The sequence below is a fragment of the Pseudonaja textilis genome, chromosome 2, assembly GCF_049901715.1.
Source record: "Pseudonaja textilis isolate UNSWEBS1 chromosome 2, rPseTex1.2, whole genome shotgun sequence".
Classification (NCBI taxonomy): Eukaryota; Metazoa; Chordata; class Lepidosauria; order Squamata; family Elapidae; genus Pseudonaja; species Pseudonaja textilis.
In genome coordinates, this window is record NC_141991.1 from 36,765,565 (window position 1) to 36,786,301 (window position 20,737).

The following is a 20,737-nucleotide window of genomic DNA, read 5'->3' on the forward strand; positions in this document are numbered from 1 at the left end:
GAAAACTAATTTCCTCTTACAACAGCTGAAATACCCAAAGGAAATGACTTGATCTTAACAGCCCAAATTACAATGGCTTTCTTTATCCCTCAAAGTTTAACTGCTATTTTCAAAATGAAAAAATAAATCTGAAATATGAATTTATGTACATAAAGTCAACATTGTCATTGGGTCTCAACATGTTTAAACTCTGCTTAAACTGAACAGAACAAAAATCTGAAGAAGCAGAAGATATAGACTATTTTAATTATTTATTTCTATTGAGTGATTTTATAGCATGTGGGTACAGAGACAGTTATTTTTAGATAACTTATTTTTTCTTGACCACAGATAGCTAACATGTTATTGTTATTCCTATGAAAAATATGATTAGCTAGATTTTTCTAGTAATTTAGATTGTTTGTCATTCCCATGTGTATCATATAGTTGGCTCTTACTGACAATTTTTTATGACTAATGCAAATGCTATTTGAAAATGTTCATTTTCAACCCCCCTCTTCCTCACAAGTAAAGAATTGTTTACCCAAAACTTTTGGATTGTTATTCTATGAAAAGAATTCAACCAGGTGGCCAAGGCAAATCTGTTATTGAGTTTGGGACCAGAGTCTTCAGTTCTACAACTACAGAGTTTTTTTAAAAGGGTATTATATTTGGTCGGTAACAAAATCTGACAAAGTACAAAATACAGCTGACTTTAATAATTACTAATCAGTGCTTGTATGGAATGTTGTTGCCCTAAAATGGTAGATTTTAGGCAACATATTTTTTCATGAGAAAAAATGGTTAATCTACCCGAAGTATTATTATTCTTGAAGAAAATATTGTTATGTATGGAACATAATTTATTTTAACATTTGTAAATAGTTGTAATACGTTGCAGACATGATTTATTTTCTCTCTAATAGGCTAATGGAGACAGACCATGTTTTAAAATAACAGCATTATGATTATTATATTATCAATCTCAAAGTAATGGCATAAACATCTCTTTTTTGCTTTCTTCCTGCCTTTTGAAGTATATTTCATTCTGAGCTAGATCTCTGAAATCTTACTGCAAGATTTAAAATCTTTATTACAAGAAAATTTATTACATTAGTAGCATGGGCTATTAAATATAGAGTATTTCCAGGTACCTTTATAGTATAAAAGAAAAGAATTTAGTGACATGTAGTGTTTAAATTTATAGATTGGATGACAAAAATAAGTTGTCATTTTTTAAAGACATTTAGCTGTTTGCATAGAATGCGCTATTCAAAAGAAAGATTTTCAGACTGTAAAATTTACAGTGAAATTTACAAGATGGATATAAAAAATAATCTGCTGTATAATATGATACAATATTCTAATATTTTAACTGTGTTTTTCATTGTTGCAGGTATGTTACAGCAACTACATAAAATGAAACCTGAATAGCCTCTGTAAATTATAAGTATAATTTGATTTCCCCCCCTCAAAGGTGGAAGCAAAATGGCACAGATATTGATCTTAGCATGAGTTATCACTACAGGCTGGTTGGAGGCAGCTTGGCAATCAATAATCCACATGAGAAACAGGATATTGGAACATACCAGTGTTTGGTCACAAATTCATTTGGAACTATTCTGAGCAGGAAAGCAAAGCTTCAGTTTGCATGTAAGTTTGGGAGGGGTTGAAAAGCATATTTGATGTTCACATCCCTTTTATGCAATTATTTTGTGTACCAAAAACAATTTACTAGGCAATTAAAATAGCAATAAAATTTGCCACAGATTGGATGAACTTGCTCATGTTACCTTTTTCATGTTCAGTTCCAAGATCTTTTTATCTAGTAAATAGCATTAGTGAAACAGATATTCAGGGCTTTGCAATAATTATCCACAGATGACGGAAAGGTCAAGAAAGATGAACACAAATTACTTTTTTGTTAATAGAGTTGTTGTGACATACCCTTCCTCACCTTTTTTTGGAGGTTTTTTTTTCCATGTCCAGATTGCTGTTTGTAAAATATCTATTCTATGCCAAGCAACAGGTTGGAAAATACAATAATCACAAAAGAATAATGATGTCCAGCGTAGTCCCATAAATGTCACCTTCTGTAATTACCTTCCTGACATTTAACCACATTAACAGGCATATACACTTCTTCACCTCTGCTTTGTAATTGGCACCGCATTGTGGTTTGCATCAAATATATGAAGTGGTCCTTTCAGCATAGATATAGCAATACCTGGGAGTATGTGCACGTATATGTGCAAGGTTTTGTGCACTAAAATCGGTAATAAAATTGCTTATTTATGTTTTTTTCTTTGTATTACGACCTATCATTAATTACATATTCAAACGATAAGCATATTCTGATAAACACAAGTGAACATATTTTAACTAGAGATCGTGGTACATAAAAATTAGATTATATTCCCTGCTTTAATGAAGTGGACAAAAATCTACTTCAAAATGGTGAATATTTGTTCAGAATCCCTGGCAACACTGCACATCTTCTTTTAGCACAAATACTGTACCTTTAATAAAGATAATGTATACTAATTGTAACCATACTAACAGAGACAGGGAAGGCCAGAAGAAGTGTTATTAAAAATAGCACATTCTACCTCAATTGCTTCAGAAGTAATTTGGACTTTGTAATTTCTTTTCTCAAGGAGAGTGACCTTGAGGTTAGAGACAAAGCATTCAGGGGAACTGATGTCCTCTTCTCCACTGATTTTTGGAAGTTGCCTTTTGCTGTGTTATACTTATGCTACAAGCTGTGAACTGAGATGGCAATTATAGAGAACAAAAAATGTGAAGTCTGATACTACCCAGTTACAATTCATTGGAAGATTTAACACCATTTTCATGCATTAAACAAAGACCAAAGTTCTTAATTACACTACATATGTTAGCCAGGTCTTCAAAGCAAGAATGTCTGAATTACACTTAACTACTGCTGCATTAAAAGTCACTATGAGCAATTCTCACTGATTTTCTCATCTTGTTTAATCTGCTCCTCCCTGCTCTCAGTCCCCCCCCCGCCCAATATTAGTGTTTATATAAAATGTTTCCTTTTCTGGATTATATCCTGGGCATCTGATGAAGAGGACTATTATCTGCAGAAACTTGTGCAATAATATTTTGATTAGTTTTAAGGTGTGTTGGGACTCTTTACTGCTCTTGCTGGAAAAGTCTACAGCAGCTAACTTTCTGAAAACTGTAACACAAAAATTGTTAAGAGAGTGAGGGAAAGTTAAGTAAATGTGTCTCTTTAGATGGTTGATTTGACCAAGGATTTTCCAAGAACCTCAAAACAATACCCATTGTCCATATCAATGGACTCAAAACAAGCAAGTTATATGAGGAGTGAATTTACCCACATCCTAGAAGTGAGCAGCTGTAGAACAGTGAAATGATAGAAACATTTCACTTAGAATTTTGAAAGAACATTGTGAGCATTGTCATAAAGGTACCATCATGATTAATATAGCCACTCACAAAATAAAAAAAAAACTTACTCAAAGGCAAAAATCTAAAGTGTTCCTTGCTACTTTCACAGCCTAGCTGAACATCCCAAAATGCTCCATTCCACACAATAGTCTTAACCATCCTTTCTGTCCTGGGCTGATAGGCAGAGTACCAAACAAAATCTAGGTTTTTCAAGCATTATTCATTTTATTTTCTAGGGCAGAGGTGTCAAACTCACATCATCATGGTAGTGTCACATGATGTATTGGGACTGTTTTCCCCTTTGCTAAACCAGATGGGGGCAGGACCAGCCTGTACATCCAGCCCATGGGACGCTAGTTTGACATCCCTGTTCTAGGGTATACTATAGCCATTCAGAAAGGAGGGGGAAGCAGAAACCCAGATCACATAGAATTACTGTAACTCCAGTTCTTATCTCCTTATACTTTTCCTAGATACCTAAGCTGAGTCATATTGGTAAAACAACTTGAGCTAATTAGTTGGGTTTTTTCCATTCCATTTTTTAATCTTTCAAGAAGAGAGTGGTCTTCCATCTGTCAGAAATGGTGTAGGGTCTCCTGCTTGGGCAGGGGGTTGGACTAGATGACCTACAAGGTCCCTTCCAACCCTGATTATCTGTTATCTCTTAATCCTCATCATTATATGGACTTCTTCATACACTCAGACAGAAATGATTTTAACTTTCATTAATAAAACATAGTTCTAAAATCAGTCTGTCACTATTTCTGCCATCAATATAACATTAATTATCAATCATATTCTGTTCCTATTATAAATGTCTCTGTCCTGGGAAGGTCAGACAAAAGAAAGCACCTAGAAAATGAGATCATGCTTAGATTATTATTTTTTTGGTACCTGTGTAAAGGCAATCCCTTCTGCCTATGTCTGCTATGCTTTTCAGCATTTTAATTGGACTCTAAAATAAGAGAATGCTGACAACTAAGTAGAATCCAAACTATTGGAGAACAGTCAAATTGGATGGAATGTTATAGGTCAGTTAGCCCAGCCCTTGTCTGACAAATCACTGTCTATTCTTCCAAAAATTCTACTTGAATTTAAACACATTTTTTTTTTAAAAAAAGTCATTAAAAGCTACCACAACCTCACATTGAACAATGGTTCTGCTTCTGTGTCATCCCACACTTCTGTTCCAGGAAAGTGATTATCAATTGCTTTCCTTCCTCTGAATATTTTCCTGGATACACAGATGCGAAGTTAAAACATAAAGCATAAAATGCACTTATATGTAGACTCAAAAAAAAAAAAAACCCCTCACCTCTCTGTGCCCTGTTTTACTCTACTGATTTACTGCTGAATTTATAAGGCTACACAAATCAACCAGTGGCACTGGGTGGTGTACAACATGCACCATCCTCCAAAACCCTCCATACAAACAATGTCAAGTCATACAGGAAATGTAAAATGTAAATATGAAATATAGAATATAAAACAGTGACCAATCACCATAATAAAAGCATACAAAGGGGGACTCGATTCAACTGACTTTGTTGACAGTCTTCACTTCATTTAGCTGAATTTTTTTGAGATGGAGAGCATCTGAGGTACACTGAAGTATTTCCTGATAATATGAGAATCTAAAGAATAGAAAAGCTCACTTCATTTATAGTATGGAAGGGTTTCTGGGGTCACCTTTGTTATTAGAATACAATAGCATTGCATGTACAGCATTACATTCCTCATTACAAATCAGAGAATTATACTCATCAAAAAAGATCCTGTTGCATGTGTCATGACTGACAAATCTAATTTTGTAGTTGCTTGTGGACAGGACTCCTAGCAGTGGCACCTGATCTCTGGAGTGGTTTCAATATTGAAATCCCTTAGCGCACAGGTGTCAAACTTGCAGCATCACATTGCTGTCACATGAGGTTTCACATTTTTCCCCTTTGCAAAACTGGGGTGGGCATGGCCTGCACATGATGCATCCAGCCCATGGGCCATCAGTTTGACACCCCTGCCTTAGAACTTAGTATTATGGCAGTTTCCTTTATGAAGGTTTTATTTCATTTTCATTTTCCTCCTTTTAAATCCATATTTTATATAGTTTAAGCTTATCTTATTTTATATTTTAAGTTTACACAATATTGTAAACTTATTCAAAAACAGTTTACAATATAGTTTTAAAACTTAAAATATATGGAAAGCTGTGAAGAAAATCATCAACATCCTTTTTCCATTTTTGTGTTCCTACATGCAGATAACAGGGATTGAACATAGGAATGTCTACATAATAAGCATATCAATATTTAACTACAGTTGAATACATTTTTATTAAGACAGTCACTGATTAAGACAGTCACAGAACTAACATTGTTTTGGTAGCTTTCAGTACTCTTGCAATTCTTTTTGGTTGCATCATTTGTTTTCCTATAGAGGAATTTCAGTATTATCTGAAAAGGTTGCCTTAGATAAAATTGGGAAGTAACTCTGTTCTTACTTGGTACAATATATCGGAGGGAATAATTCTTAAAAGGTGCCAGATATGCAGTTAATGGCTTCAGGTAGCAGGTAATGGAAAATAATTCCCAGAATCATGTTATGTTCAGTTCTGCTTTCTTCATGAAAAGTTTCTCCTAAACGAGCTTAACAAACAATCTGCATTAATGCTTTATACTTGGCCATCACAGACTTAATTTCTCTGCTGCCACTCCGTATTATTGCTTGCAGGCAAGCTCACTGCCATAATTCACACAGCTCAATAGCTTGGCTCAGTTGTAGAAAACTAGTTGCAGGAATGTCAATTTCTGTGGTGGCTATAATGTGTTGTTCTCCAAGTTGCCAAGTGGTGATAAATCTGTATTCAGGAGTGCATTTGGGGTGAGTGTATCTAATCAATAAATGTGGTTATTTGTTTTCTCTCCCAATTAACTGGGTTAGGAATAGATTTCTCTTTCAAAAATACAGAGGCAGAGAAAAAGGGAACTTTCAAGCTGGCATTAAATGAAAATGTTTAATACTGCACTGTACAAGATACATAGAAAGTCAACTGCATGTTGATAAATGCTTGGACTTACTCTGCCCTTCATAGTGTCAGATGTTATTGCAGTAGTGCTCAGGTATGCTGCAAAATGTTCTCTCCACACTATTTCAATAACATTAATTTGGGAAGAATCTAATATGTAGCTCCAGTGTATACCAGCTTTGAAGATTAATGCTGTACAATACAGCAAACATTAGCTTAGAAAAAGAACCTCATCTGGATTATTTTCGTATATCAATATCCCACTGATGGAAACAGTCATACTACAATATCTCTCATGAAAAAAAACAGTAACGTTAGAACTGAATAGTACTTTATCTTTGTACTCAGATACAGGGATTTGATTTCTCTTTTATGCTTTGCTACTTTTGATATCCTTACCGCTTCAGTCATATTTCTCTTTCTTTTCTATGCCACCTTGACATTTTTCTATGTGATACATCTTCCTCATATTATATTTGTAAAGAAAATGGTTAAGGATTTTTGAATCAGTACATTGGTATTTCAATATAGAATTAATATATAATGATATTGCTATAGATTTCATATTTGGCCCTTGCGTTTGTCCTATTTTTGTGGTAGAATCCAGAGTCACAAGTGGATCTTTTACAGGGAAAAAAGAGACAACATAGCTTGGAATCTTTGGTGTGCAGGAAAAGGGTGGAGGCCAACCACACAGCAGTTCACATCCAATAGTTGTGCAGATAAATGTGTTCCTGGTTCCTTGGACTAGACAATTTGTAAGCTTTTTGTTTTATATTCTCTAATTCTGCATATCATGTTGTCCATTTTAATATTCACATCCCATAAAATAAAGAATTAAGAAACATGAATGGAGCATTAAACTGGATAGCCAGTGCTGAACACTAATCACAAAATAAATCTACAAAATGTCAGCATCCTGGCACAATGCAACAGACTTGCCCCTCAAAAAAAAATTATTACAGAAGCAATAGAAACTTTAAAAAAGCATCCTAATAATTTCAGTGAGGAGAAAGATTATCAACTATCACCTGCTTGGTGATTAGAAACTAGTTGTGGACATTCCATTCCATTCAACCCAAGCAAAATATGGCATCTTTTGCAGCATTCAGTTCAAATACACTCCGAAAAAGCTAGAAGCATGGCTACTGAAAAATCAGCACATATTCATTGCTTTTCAAAATACTACCCAGATGCCATTTCACAAATAAATAGCAGCTGTGAAGACTTACACTCTATATTTAGAAGCTAATTTCAAGTACAGGTTTTTGAATTACTAGATGACACAAGCCAGGATCACAATAATGGTCCTCTGCAGAGCAATAATGTTCAAAGGCTACATAAATGTATAGATGCATTGATTTCATGCTCAGGATTAAATGTTATCATCTGTGACAGAGTTTAAGCTTCCTTAATAAGTGTACAGTCACAAGATGAACGGAATTGATAAATGACAACTATAAACATTCTAGAACCAAGTGTGAACAGTAATATACTAGAGAAATCATTCTATTTGGAATCCTAATTTAGATATTTGAAAGCTTTTCTGAATTTACATATGCAGGAGTGTGACTTTCAGTAGGTTAAAAATAAATATTTGTCCTTCAACTTCTTTATGTATCAGCCTGTTAGAGAAGTTTTGTTAGTTTATAGTTTTAAATGTCTCTATGTTGTATTATTTCATCTAAAAAACAGGAGGAACTGAGGCAGTGTGTGTCTGAATGGGTTTGTGTATGTATATGCACATTGTAATTTTAATCTCAATTAGGTTATATGCATCAGCCATTATATGGCTGCAGGGTGTTTAGATCTGGGGGGAGTGCATCCCCCAAACAGTAAAGGACTGGCTTGTGGTGCCTCTGTCAGTGAAAATGGAGTTCAGGGAGGCTGCATGTGGCTTCCTGGGGTTTCCTTTTCACTGGCAGAAGGCTAGCAAAGCAAACTAAAAACATAACAAAAGGAGAAATGTTTCCCCTTTTGTATTTGAGCATGCAAGAAGAGACAGGAAAAGAGAAAGGGAAAGAGGAAAGACAAAGAAAAAGAAGGAAAGATTGGAAGAGAGCAAGGAAGGAAAAATAAGGAAAGAGGGGAAGGAGAATGAAGAGGGAAGGAAAAAGAAGGAAAGGAAAGGAACCAGATACTTTTTCATTCCCATTGTAAGAAATTAATGATCCTATGAATATTCCTTAGGTGAAAGTTACAATTTGGGGAGTTTTTTTGATGAACGTTAAAGAAAAATCCCTCATGACAGATAGGAAACGTAAAGTTTGTCCTAGGTGCTGTAATATTGCTGAAAGTTTTATACATTCTAGATATCAGCTATGTCAAGATGCCCAATACCATTGACGACTTTCATGGCTTTAATAAACTTGCCTTTGTTTTTCCCCATATAGTTTGATAACAAAAGCTTTTTGTGAGAACTTATTTCTAAAAGTTGTTGCAGCCATATTGTCATTTATTACATAATTCCAATGCAGATTTGCAATATTCATTGATGAATCCAAAGCATTCTCTAATAATGGTAGAACCGATATAGTTTATTCACTGCAAGAAAGAATTCATGTTCACATTGCTTTCTTTCATGGTAATCAACTGAAAAGTCTTTGAGGCTATCAGGTGCTCTGTCCCGGCTATAAATTGTCATATTGAGCTGATAATCTTAAGAATCTCTCACAGGAAGCTTTTGATTTAATTGAATCTTTCTATAACAGTTTGCTGTCAAACTGTAAATTTATGTTTAGTTTCTTCTATCTTTTTAAAATCCTTTTTTTGTTTTGTCATCATGATGAGTTAATATTTATTTTGCATTTTATATTTCATTTAAATTATTAGGCAATCACTTGGTGTTTATTCTGTTTTAATTATTAGGTATTTTCTTGGCATTTAAATGGAGAAAAAGGCAGGTTAGAAATTATTTTAAGCATCTAAGAAACTTCTCCCCAGTTCTCAAGCTGTGGTTATTGGGTGTTCTAAAATTACAGTGCATATATTAAAAAGACTCAGTTAAATGAGTTTGTGGTTATTAAAAAATATAATGAATCTTTTTCAGGTAAAAATAGAGAGGAATATAATGATAAGAAATGGAAAAGGGGATATAAGAATGAAACAAAAAATATTACTTATAACTATTCATGGTGGGTAAGAACAACAAACCTGGTATTATTTAAAACAACCAATTTGTCTAGCACGGGAAATGCAGCTTCTGCTAATATATGCAAATCACTCTGTCTCCATCACTAATCAGAGAAAGGGATGATGGTTCCTATTTAACTCAGTTCACTTCTATTGCCATATGAAAGGCACTTGTCTGTCACCTACTGTGATTTTAGCTTGTTAATTTCAAGAGATATTGACAAGCGCTTTAATTCCCATGCAAGATTAATGGGCTTCACAGGGAAGCAATCCCCCAGAGTCAGACAACCCTTTCGCACTTGCAAATTGTCCACATTGTAAAAAGCTTTCTCTTCTCTTGTAAACAGGGCTGGAGCTGTTTAAAACAAAAAGGAAGCTTTTGCTTGGCATCACGGGATGAGTTTTCAATGGGCTGGCTTGCAGAGTAAGCACAAACATTTCTCACTGAGAGGAAGTTGCATTATTGAGGCTTGTTGCGAATTGCTCATCAGGAAAGCAGATGAAGTTCCTGAATAATCCTCCCTCTCCCCCGCCCTGCCCCCCAGTTATTTTCAGTGTAATGCTGGCAAACATATTCAGTGAAGTTTGGATCCTACCCAAAGACCAAAAGTACTAGAGGGAGTAGTCTACTATATATGCATAACACAAACTGCATTGAATACTGCTGGCTTTGCAAAACCTTGACTTCCATTCTGCAAATGAGGTGGTAAAATATGGATGAGCTGACAGAGAGAACATTCAATTCTCTCCCTACTTGTAGGTGTTGATAGGTCCTAAACTCTTAAGTCAGAAGACAGGATTTTTTTTCTTTAAAAAAGAAAAGGAGGCTTTTGATACAGACTTGGTGGTATCTCTTTTTTACTGAATGTGTTGAGAAATGTTGCAGATTCTAGTGCCAGAGTGCTTTTCGTTAAAGTAACATTTGTGAACTTGATAATCTAGATCTCAAAGTAAGAAGGAAACTCTTGCTGAATTGCTCACTTTCATAGTTATGTTTCATAGTTTCTTAACTGTGGAAGGAGAAAACTAGATATTAGAGAGGCACGGTAAACTCTGGGTTTTGTTCAATTCAGTGGTGGGATTCATTTTTTTTTACTACTGTTCTGTGGACATGGCTTGATGGGTGTGGTAGGGGAAAGAAAAAAATTTCCATTCCCACCCCACTCCAGGGGACTGATACTGTAAAATCCTATTCCCTCCCACTCCTGGAGGAAGGTTACTCCAAAATTCCATTCCCTCCCCACCCCAATAACCTGCTTTCCAGCTCCATTTTCCTGTGCAGGGTAACAAAAGAAAACCCAGACAATCAGCTAGGACTCAAGAGGCAGAGAATAGATGGGGGTGGGGCCAGTCAGAGGTAGTATTTGCCAGTTGTCCAAACTACTCAAAATTTCCACTACTGGCTCTGGTTCAATTGCATGAGTGTCAAATCCAAATGTCAAGGTTCTAGTTCTTAACCTGTGTCTCTCCCTTCACACTGCAGGAAGTTAGCATGCACCTCTCTCCTAGAAAATGAATATTCTAGGAAATATTTAAAAAGCAGAATATTATACCTTCCTGGATGAGAAAAGGAGAAACATGCTCTTGGAAAGTGGCCCCCACCTTGGTTAATAGCCCCAGCAAGACAAAAGACATCTTATCTACAACACAAAAGACCTTCAGCTCCAGGGTGATAGGATTAAGATATGACCCTTCAGAATAATAGGATTAGCCTCTACCCATCTCACCATATGGCACCTGGAAGATTACATCACCCAGCAAGATTTAATCAGGTCAGCAACAGAGTTATAAATCTTGCTCCCTTTCTCACCCATGTGCTTTTTTGCCAAGGACCTCAAACCATGTGGTCCTGCTGTCCACCATTAAACCATCTTTCCAAGCAGTCACCATGTTTCTTCCCCTGTGGAACTGAACCAAGATGGACATTTCTTCCAACAACACCATACTTCATATGATGTGATGCTTCCTCATGTATTGTCTGTCTCTTTCCTAGGATTTGATTAAGCGAGGATGGCCAATAAGCAGAATTCAGGCTACAAGGATAGAGCAGAGAAAGAGAATATTATAACCACAGTAGATAAGAAGTGTTTTCCAGGTGATTGCTATCAAAAATACTGTATGCTTTTATTTCCCCATTTAAGGCATGAATCACTAAGCCTAACATTAAAGTAACATTCATCAGCAAGCATTGATTTCAGAATCCAGCCATGGACTATCAGAGTTTACCTTATTAGGTAAGGGTAGGTTTTCAGTAGATGTGTATAACCACATCTTTGTCACTTAATATTAAGGTATAACCTGATACTTGCAAGATGGTATGCAAATTTAACAAATATATGATTAAATCTAGCACAGAACTTTAGCCTACAATGTTTTCATTCTGAGGGTACTAATGTGGGCTACCTGTACTTTCCTAAGTCCAGAAGCAGATTGCATTGTCCATTAAAAATGGACTCCACTCACATGTTTTTAAGCCTTGGTTTGAACTTTGTTTTAACCTGAGCCATCTTAAGTTCTTCAGAGTAATATTGTCCAATATTCATTGCAATCTAATGGTAGTCTCAGCTTTAATTGGCTTTACTTTCCTGAAGGTAGTAGTCGCTGTAACATATAGACTATGTTACTACTTATCTCTATGAAGCTGATCTATCATTTTTTCCTTGCTAAAAATTATCCTGGACCTAGCCATGCAAAAACAAGTTTTCCTTCTGTTGCTGTTTTTTTTTTTTACAATAACACCAAAGCAATTATGATTCCATAAGGGGGAAACAAAGCATCTGCTTTAGTGTCAACTGAGTAGGGAGGTGAAGGCATCCATGTTTACAAATGGGAAAGGCAAGGCAAGGTAGGAGGAATAACTTAGGGGAGAACAATGAAAAAGGAAAAGGCAAGCACCAGTAGGTCCACAAGAGAAACAGTCATCAAGAATGCCTTTCTTGTACAGCTGGGAAGGACAAAAAACAGCTAATCTTGCAATGGCCACAATCCAAACAATGGACCAGCCTTGTTCAGTTCCCAACACACTGGAATCCAAACTGGGATTGCTGGAACTGGCTTAAGATATAGATGGGAACTGCATGGGAAACAAGTAACCTAGGCCAGAGTGCAGAATTGCATTGCAGCTGCATTTAAATTGCTTCTATTTTTCTTTCTCTTTGGAGGAAAAAAAATCTTCCAATAAAATAATTGATTGATTCACAATCTTTGCAAGAGTTCTAGAGTAGTTACATATTATTCTCTGACATTTTAAAAGAGAGTTAACTGCTGCTCACATCATGGCTCTCACATCTATGTTGTGCTTTTGGAAGCAATTTAGAGGTGATTTGGTCTTGCCTTCTTTCCAAGGTGCTGTCAAGCATCCCCAATAGTTGTGCTATTCTTTATTTCCTAATCAAATATTAAGTAGCTCATCTCTACTTAGCTTCCAAGCCTAAAGTCAGCCAACCTATGTTTCAAATTGCAAACCTAGTTTTTCCCTAGTAATTTGCTGCTCAGCTATGAATTTGTGTGAGCCTTTCCTAATGAATGCAATTATTTTTAGTTGTATTTAATGTGTAAAAATGTTAGTCATAAAGAAATCCTTTCTAACCAAGGCATCCTTCAATAGCTAACTGCCATGCTGATGTAAGTTTTACTTGTGCTTAGCAATAAATATTGGGAAAATGAATGTAGTCAGTTCAGTTATTCTGAAATGCATGTATGGGTACCTTCCCAACTGGTTTTTTACAATCCAATCTGAATGTTAATAGGCTATCTACATATTTTAATCTCATCTTGAATTATCAGATTTAACAGATAATCAGAGTTGGAAGGGACCTTGTAGGTCATCTAGTCCAACCCCCCCACCCAAGTGGGAGACCCTACACCATTTCTGACAAATGGTAATACAATCTCTTCTTGAAAAATCTCAAGTGATGGCGCTCCCACAACTTCCGAGGGCAAGCAGTTCCATGGGTTGATTGTTCTCACTGTCAGAAAGTTTCCTCTCATTTCCAGGTTAAATCTCTCCTTGTTCAGTTTCCATCTGTTATTCCTTGTCTGGCCTACAGGTGCTTTAGAAAATAGCTTGACTCCTTCCTCTCTGTGGCAGCCCCTCAAATATTGGAAGACTGCTATCATGTCTCCCTTGGTCCTTCTCTTTAGTAGACTAGCCATGCCCAGTTCCTGTAACAGTTCTTCATATGTTTTAGTCTCCAGTCCCCAAATCATCCTGGTTGCTCTTCTTTGTACTCTTTCTAGAGTCTCAACATCTTTTTTATAATGTGGTGAGCAAAACTCGATGCAGTCCTCTAGGTGTGGTCTTACTAAGGCTTTATAGAGTGGTATCAATACTTCCCTTGATCTTGATTGTGTCCCTCTGTTAATGCAACTTAAGATTGCATTGGCTTTTTTTGATGCTTCGGTACACTGCTGGCTCATATTTAGCTGGTTGTCCACTAAGACTCCAAGATCCCTCTCACAGTTACTGCTATTGAGCCTGGTTTCACCCAGTCGATATGCGTACTTTTGGTTTTTCTTGCCTAAGAGTAGGACTTTACTTTTCTCTACATTGAATTTCATTTTGTTAGATATGGCCCAGTGTTCTAGTCTGTCAAGATCCATCTCGATCTTGAGCCTATCTTCTTGGGTGTTAGCTATTCTTGCCAGCTTAGTATCATCTGCAAATTTGGTAAGTTCCCTTTCTATTCCCTCATCTAAGTCGTTAATGAAGATATTGAAGAGTACTGGGCCTAAGACGGAACCTTGTGGCACCCCACTGTTTACTTCCCTCCATGTAGACTTAGACCCATTAAGGACTACTCATTGAGTACAGTTTGTCAGCCAGTTGTGAGTCCATCTTGTGGTGGTGCTATCTATTCCACTTTTTTCTAGGTTACTAAGAAGTAGGCTGTGGTCTCCTTTGTCAAATGCCTTGCTGAAATCTAAATATATTATGTCCACAGTATTTTGCTGGTCTACTAATTTAGTCACTGTGTTGAAGAATGAAGTAAGATTGGTTTGGCATGATCTGTTTTTAATATACCCGTGCTGACTGCTAGTTATTACTTTACTTGTTTCTAGATGTTGGCAGATCTGGTTTTTTATTATCTTTTCCAGTATCTTCCCAGGTATTGATGTTAGGCTGATTGGTCTATAGTTTCCTGGGTCTGGTTTTTTTCCTTTTTTGAAGATGGGAACCACATCAGCTCTTTTCCAGTCTTCTGGTAGTTCCCCAGTGCTCCAGGATTTTTGAAAGATATGGTGCAGTGGTTCTGAGAAGACCTCTGCCAGATCCTTTAAAACTCTGAGATGTAATCCATCAGGCCCCGGTGATTTGTTTTCATCAAGATCAGACAGGTGTTCTCTTACTATTTGTTTGCTTATTTTAACTTTTATTTCTGGTCTGTCTTTTACAGTTATGGTTTTGGTGGGTTGAGCTATAGTTTCTTTTTGCGTGAAGACAGAGGCAAAGAATGAGTTAAGCAGTTCTCCTTTCTCTTTGTTGCCTGTTACTTCCTTGCCATCTTCTCTCTTTAGTGGACTGACTGTTTCCTTGATTTTTTTTCTTGTTATTTATATGTTGAAAGAAACTTTTTTTATTATCTTTGACTTTTGTTGCAAGTCTTTGTTCGTTCTGAGCCTTTGCTATCCTGACTTCATCTTTGCAGATTCTGGCTATCTGCTGATATTCTGTATTGTATATCCTTCTTTCCATTTTTTGTACTTGTCCCTTTATTCTTTCAATTTGCCAAAGAGATCTTTGTGTAGCCATGCTGGTTTCTTCTTGGATTTCTTGTTTTTCTTTCTCAGTGGTATTGTGCTGGTCTGGGCTTCTATGAACATACTTTTTAGAGTTTCCCAAGATTCTTGAGTTTTTTTCCCCTTTAGGATTTTCATCCATGGAATCTTTCCCAAATTCTCTCTGAGTTTATTGAAATAAGCTCTTTTAAAATCCAAGACTCTGGTGTCATTATGTTCTGTTGCTTGTGTTTGTGTTATGTTGAATTCTAGTATGACGTGGTCACTCTCACCAAGGTTCCTGCAGTTTCAACTCCCTCTATCACTTCTTCTCTGTTTGTAAGAATTAAGTCCAGTATGGCTGTCCCTCTCATTTCACCCTCTACCTTTTGGACAACAAAGTTGTCAGCTACGTTGTTTAGGAACTTATTAGATTTCTCACTTGGTGCAGAATTAGTTTTCCAATTGATATCAGGATAATTGAAGTCTCCCATTACTATTGTTGTGTGTTTCCTGCATATGTTTGTTAGTTGGCTGGCAAAAAGGACATCTATATTTTCTGCTTGATTGGGTGGCCTATAATATACACCTATGGCCAGTTGAAAGATGCCCTAGTTGGAAGATCTTCTTCCTTCAAATAAATAATATTTTGTAATGATACTAACTTTTTAAAGACTCATGTTAAGATTATTTTACTGAATAAAACTATCAGGGCAATAGCATGGTATTTCTGAAGTAAAAATGAAGAAATGCTATTGTAGAATCATCATTATCATCATCTATTCCCCCAACAAATATCACTGTTTTTTGATTGGTTATTTCCTAGTGATTTTGTTTTAACCAAGACCCTAGGATACATTACTGTAATAAGTAGTAAGTTCCAAGTAAGAATATTTTTGCAAATTCTAGTAACTTTAAAGACTCTCAGATAATTAGTGAATCCCTGTAGTAAGACCCCAAGAGCTCCAATTACTATTGATATTATAGTTGACTTTTTCTTTTAAAGTCTTTCAACTTCAGTTTGTAAATCCAGATACTTCATTACATAGTTCATGTATTTTTCATTAATTGTCTTCTACTACATCTATGAACCATGGCTTTTTTCTTTTTAATATTAGTAATGTCTGGTATTGTATTTCAGGTGTCTGAAAAAAATCCCAGGAGATCTTGAACTTCTAATTTTCAAACACTTGTCAGGTGCAAGGTCCCAGTAGATTTTGTTAATAATAAAGCCAAACTTTCTATATAAACTCCAGTGCACAATTTTTACAATTTTATTACAGTGATGCTTCGGCAGTTTGGGCAATTATGCCACAGCCACTAATGAGGTGGACTACAATTTCATTTTTGATTTAAATCTTTGGAATATTCCAACAGTTCAAAAATGTTCAGTTTTGGCTTTGATATTTCTTTGCATATCCTGTTTCTGTGTTGCCATGACTGTTCCATCAGTTTCTTTTTAAAGAAATTCCTGAAAACAATATTTTTAAATCTGATTTTCCTACACTATCACAGATATATTGAGCATGAAAGATTAGGATTTCCTAGCATCAATTCAGATTTAAGTGACTTTCTTTTTGTCATAATCCTTTGATGTAATGCTCTATAGCAGAGGTGTCAAACTCAAGGCCTAGAGGCTGGATCTGGCACATGGGGTTCTTAGATCTGGGCCATGGGGCTGCCCTGGAAAAGCAAAGGACTGGCCTGTGGTGCCTCTGCCAGCAAAAACAGAGGTCGGGAGGGCCACGGGGGCCCTCACTAGCTCTGCTTTCACTGGCAGAGTATTGCAACAGGCTGTCACAGCCAAAAACAGAAGAGCCCATTTTCACTGGCAGAGTGCTCAGGCCACCACAGGTGCCCCCAACAAAAGTGACGTTGAGTTGGCCACACCACCCTAGCTCCCCAAGCTCAAACACAATCCTGTTGAGGTCCTCAATGAAATCTAGTTTGACACTCCTGCTCTAACTTTTTAACTTTCCACTAGAATGGTCCCTTCCTGTGCCTGATATGGTCACTTGAAATATATTTTTCTTTCACTTTTTTTTACTTGTAACAATTCCTCCCCATCTTTACTTTTGGCAAAGTAGTGTCTGTCAACTCCTTCAGTGGAAAGCATGATTCCCTTAATTCTCTTGTTTTTCTACCAGTTCTCTTGTTTTTCTACCAATTCTCTTGTTTTTCTACCAAGTATATCTAATTCAATTAGTTGCCAATCAGTTATACCTGCAGTAGATCAAATAACTTGAATGGCCCAAGTATTTATGGCTTTAATTATATTCCCTGCATTTAATTTTCTTTCAGTTTTGTTTAATTTGCTTTCTATAATTATGGATATAATGAAATACAGTATTCTTTTTAACTTGCTCACTTAATAAGTCAGAAACTTCCATTAATCCTACATTTTCCATCATTCTTCAGGTGCCAATTGTTTTGTGGAAATCATCATCATCATCGTCAACATCATCATCTGTATATTTTATTTCTGCCTTCTTCTAAACATTACCAGAGGTAGATTTAACTCTATAATAACTATTGAATATTAAGGTTTTAGATCAAAAGCATAGACCTATTCACCTCATGGCAGTCAAACAGAATGGGTTAGAGAAAATAATTGTTTTAAAGAAACACAGAGAAGCTGTTTTCTGTGAGGTGTCTGATAATTACGATTACTTTGCTATTTTTGGTGAGAAGAGTCATAAAATTGGAAGATGCCCTTTGGGCCACTGTCCAACTCCCTGTTCAACAGAGGAATCCAGATTAAAACATCCCTGACAAGTGGTTGTTTTCCCTTTGCTCTTACTATTGGGAAGCTCACCAGTTCTGAATTTCTTTAGGGTTATGTAAGGATTCACCTACATGATCTGCTAATTCCATTTCCTATAAGTATTTTGTATTCCCAATTCTTCTAAGTTTTTTGTAGAGCTTTATTGGCTTTTTCTCTTCCCTATCCTCTTTTCCCCCCATCTCCTGATTGGAATTATTTGCAAATGTATTAAGAAACTCCAACAGGTTTGACGGAGCATGAATTGCAGGAACATAGAATACAGAATGTTCTTTATTCTTTATTGTCTGTGTCTCTTGATAGTATTCAGTTGTGGCAATTTGAGGCTGCACTCTGCTGATATCCTTTGAAGTCTAATATAGAGTCTACATTGAGGAGCCTGTGATGATGTACACGAGAAAAGTGTGTGTGTATATACATCAGAGAGGGGAGGGGGGGTACTGTGCAAAAGTCCTAGGCCACCATTAGATTTGCTGTAGTAGCATTAGTATAATGACCATATATAATTATATATCAGACTTCCTACTAAAATATAACCAGAAAATAAAGGAAATTTGTATGAAGTATTCAAAAACAAGAAAAAAGCTGGAGAGGGGGGTCAGTTTCCATAAGCTAAAGTGGCAAGTATGTATTGTGACCTTACCTTACACTTAACAACAGCAGACACCTGGCTCCCTAAATGTAAACCTAAATGTAACAGAATGTAACTAACCCTGTGTATGTTCTATATTTTATATTCTATATTCAAAATGACTTCATAACACTCTTTTCCACTGATCTTCTGTCCAATGTGTGTGAGCTTTAGCATATCCTTAGCCTTAGCCTGTTCCCCTTCACAAAAGAGGTTATCTTTCCACAAAGACCATTCCTGATCAAGCTTCTTCAAACTGTAGAAGGGTAAACTTGATATCTTACCTTTGGTTTGGAAAGCAGAAAATCGATTAATTTTAGCCTATTGTGGGGAACACCTAATATATATTCTATTCTTGGATCAGTTATTTAAAGTAGTTAAACATCAGAAGACCTATTCATTGAAAGAGATAACCATGCACATTTTACTTCCATAGATAGGGCTTTATTAATAACATTTACCCTATATAAAACAACTACCATAAAAATCATAACATAATCTCAAGACAGTTTTCTTTTTGGAAAAAAATAGCAGTAGTATTCTCTAGGTATTGTTAGGAAGAAAACGTCTATAAGTCTCAAAGCAGTTAGATTTTTATTGATAAAATTTAATATTTGTGAAGGTTAAATGCAATCTCTTTATTTGCTGTGTGGTAAAGTTCTTTTTATTGTCCTAGATTCCAATAAATTCTTGAATGTAATATCCCCATACCCACTAGAGCTTTTCATTTTATTTTTTATATAATACTCAAAAGATTTGAGAGCTAAAATGAAGGACAGGAGAAATCGATAATGAGTAATACTATCTTTTTATTAGTGGAAAATTAGGAGAGGTCTATACCCATGATAAATTAAATGATTAAAACAAAGGCATCCTGATATTTACTAAAAAACTTTTCCCAAAAAACGAACTTATCTAGGTATGTTCGATTTCACCTTGCCCCAAACTCCAACCACATTGGTGGGGTTATAAGACCAACACATGTAGAATGGTCCACTTAAAACCATTTTTAATTTTTATTCTTCCACAAAAGGACTTTTCTTAGGGATTTGCATTAGAAGGTTATTAGATAGTAATAAAATAATTATATATTATTTACAACCATAGAAGCAGTTTTGGGGAGCCTTGAAGCTAGATCCTTGTTAAGCCTCTAGATGGTGTTTAATCCTAGGACCTTCTATACACAAAGCATGAATTCACTAATTCACTGGTCCTTAATTCGTGATAATGATAATGAATTCAATACAATATTCATCAAAGCATTTTAAAAGTGATTATACAGTAGACAACTAGCACAGAACACATAATTGATGATACAGTCAACAGTTTTAAGTTAGAAGAAAAGTCTTGCTATACTGTAACAGACGTATTTGCATACTCACACACCCATATATTATTGCCTACAAAAATGGTCTTCTAGAACAAAAAATGAGAGGGTTGAGAAGCAGAAGAATTCTCCAGTGGAGAGTTATAATAGGCTGTGCCCACACTGAATATGTGTGTGTGTGTGTGTCTGTGTGTGTGTGTGTCTGTGTGTCTGTGTGTCTGTGTCTGTGTCTGTGTTTACAGCAACATAGAATCAAGCAATCTTGAACATAAAATAGGAGCACCTTAAACTATCAGAGAAAATATGCTTGAATCTCAAAAGATAATGATTAAAGTAATTGCTGATGCAATGAATATCATAGTTAGCATGGAATTGTTTTAAGAACCCTTGTTATTCACTTGACATTTCAAGTGCACATTGATATAGACAGATATGATTCCACTTGTTGGATTCTTGTCTGGAGAATATATTGGAAATATATTTGCATTTCTGATATTATGGTTGAGATTTGGCTAAAGAACAAATAACTGTATTATGTCTCACTGAAATCAGTTAGGCTTCTTAACTCACTTCTTATAACTAATAAATATTGTACATTTGAATTGAATATATGTATGCATGCATGTATGTATGTGTGTGTGTGTGTGTGTGTGTGTGTATTTTTCTTAAGTTTTTGCGGGTATTTATATGTATGGTATACAGCTTTGT

General features: G+C 35.8%; 1 pseudogene; it reads left to right on the forward strand.

The window, feature by feature from the left end:
• Positions 1-1,414: 1,414 nt before the first annotated feature.
• Positions 1,415-20,737, forward strand: part of LOC113449633 (contactin-6-like) — a 131,338-nt pseudogene continuing 112,015 nt past the window's right edge.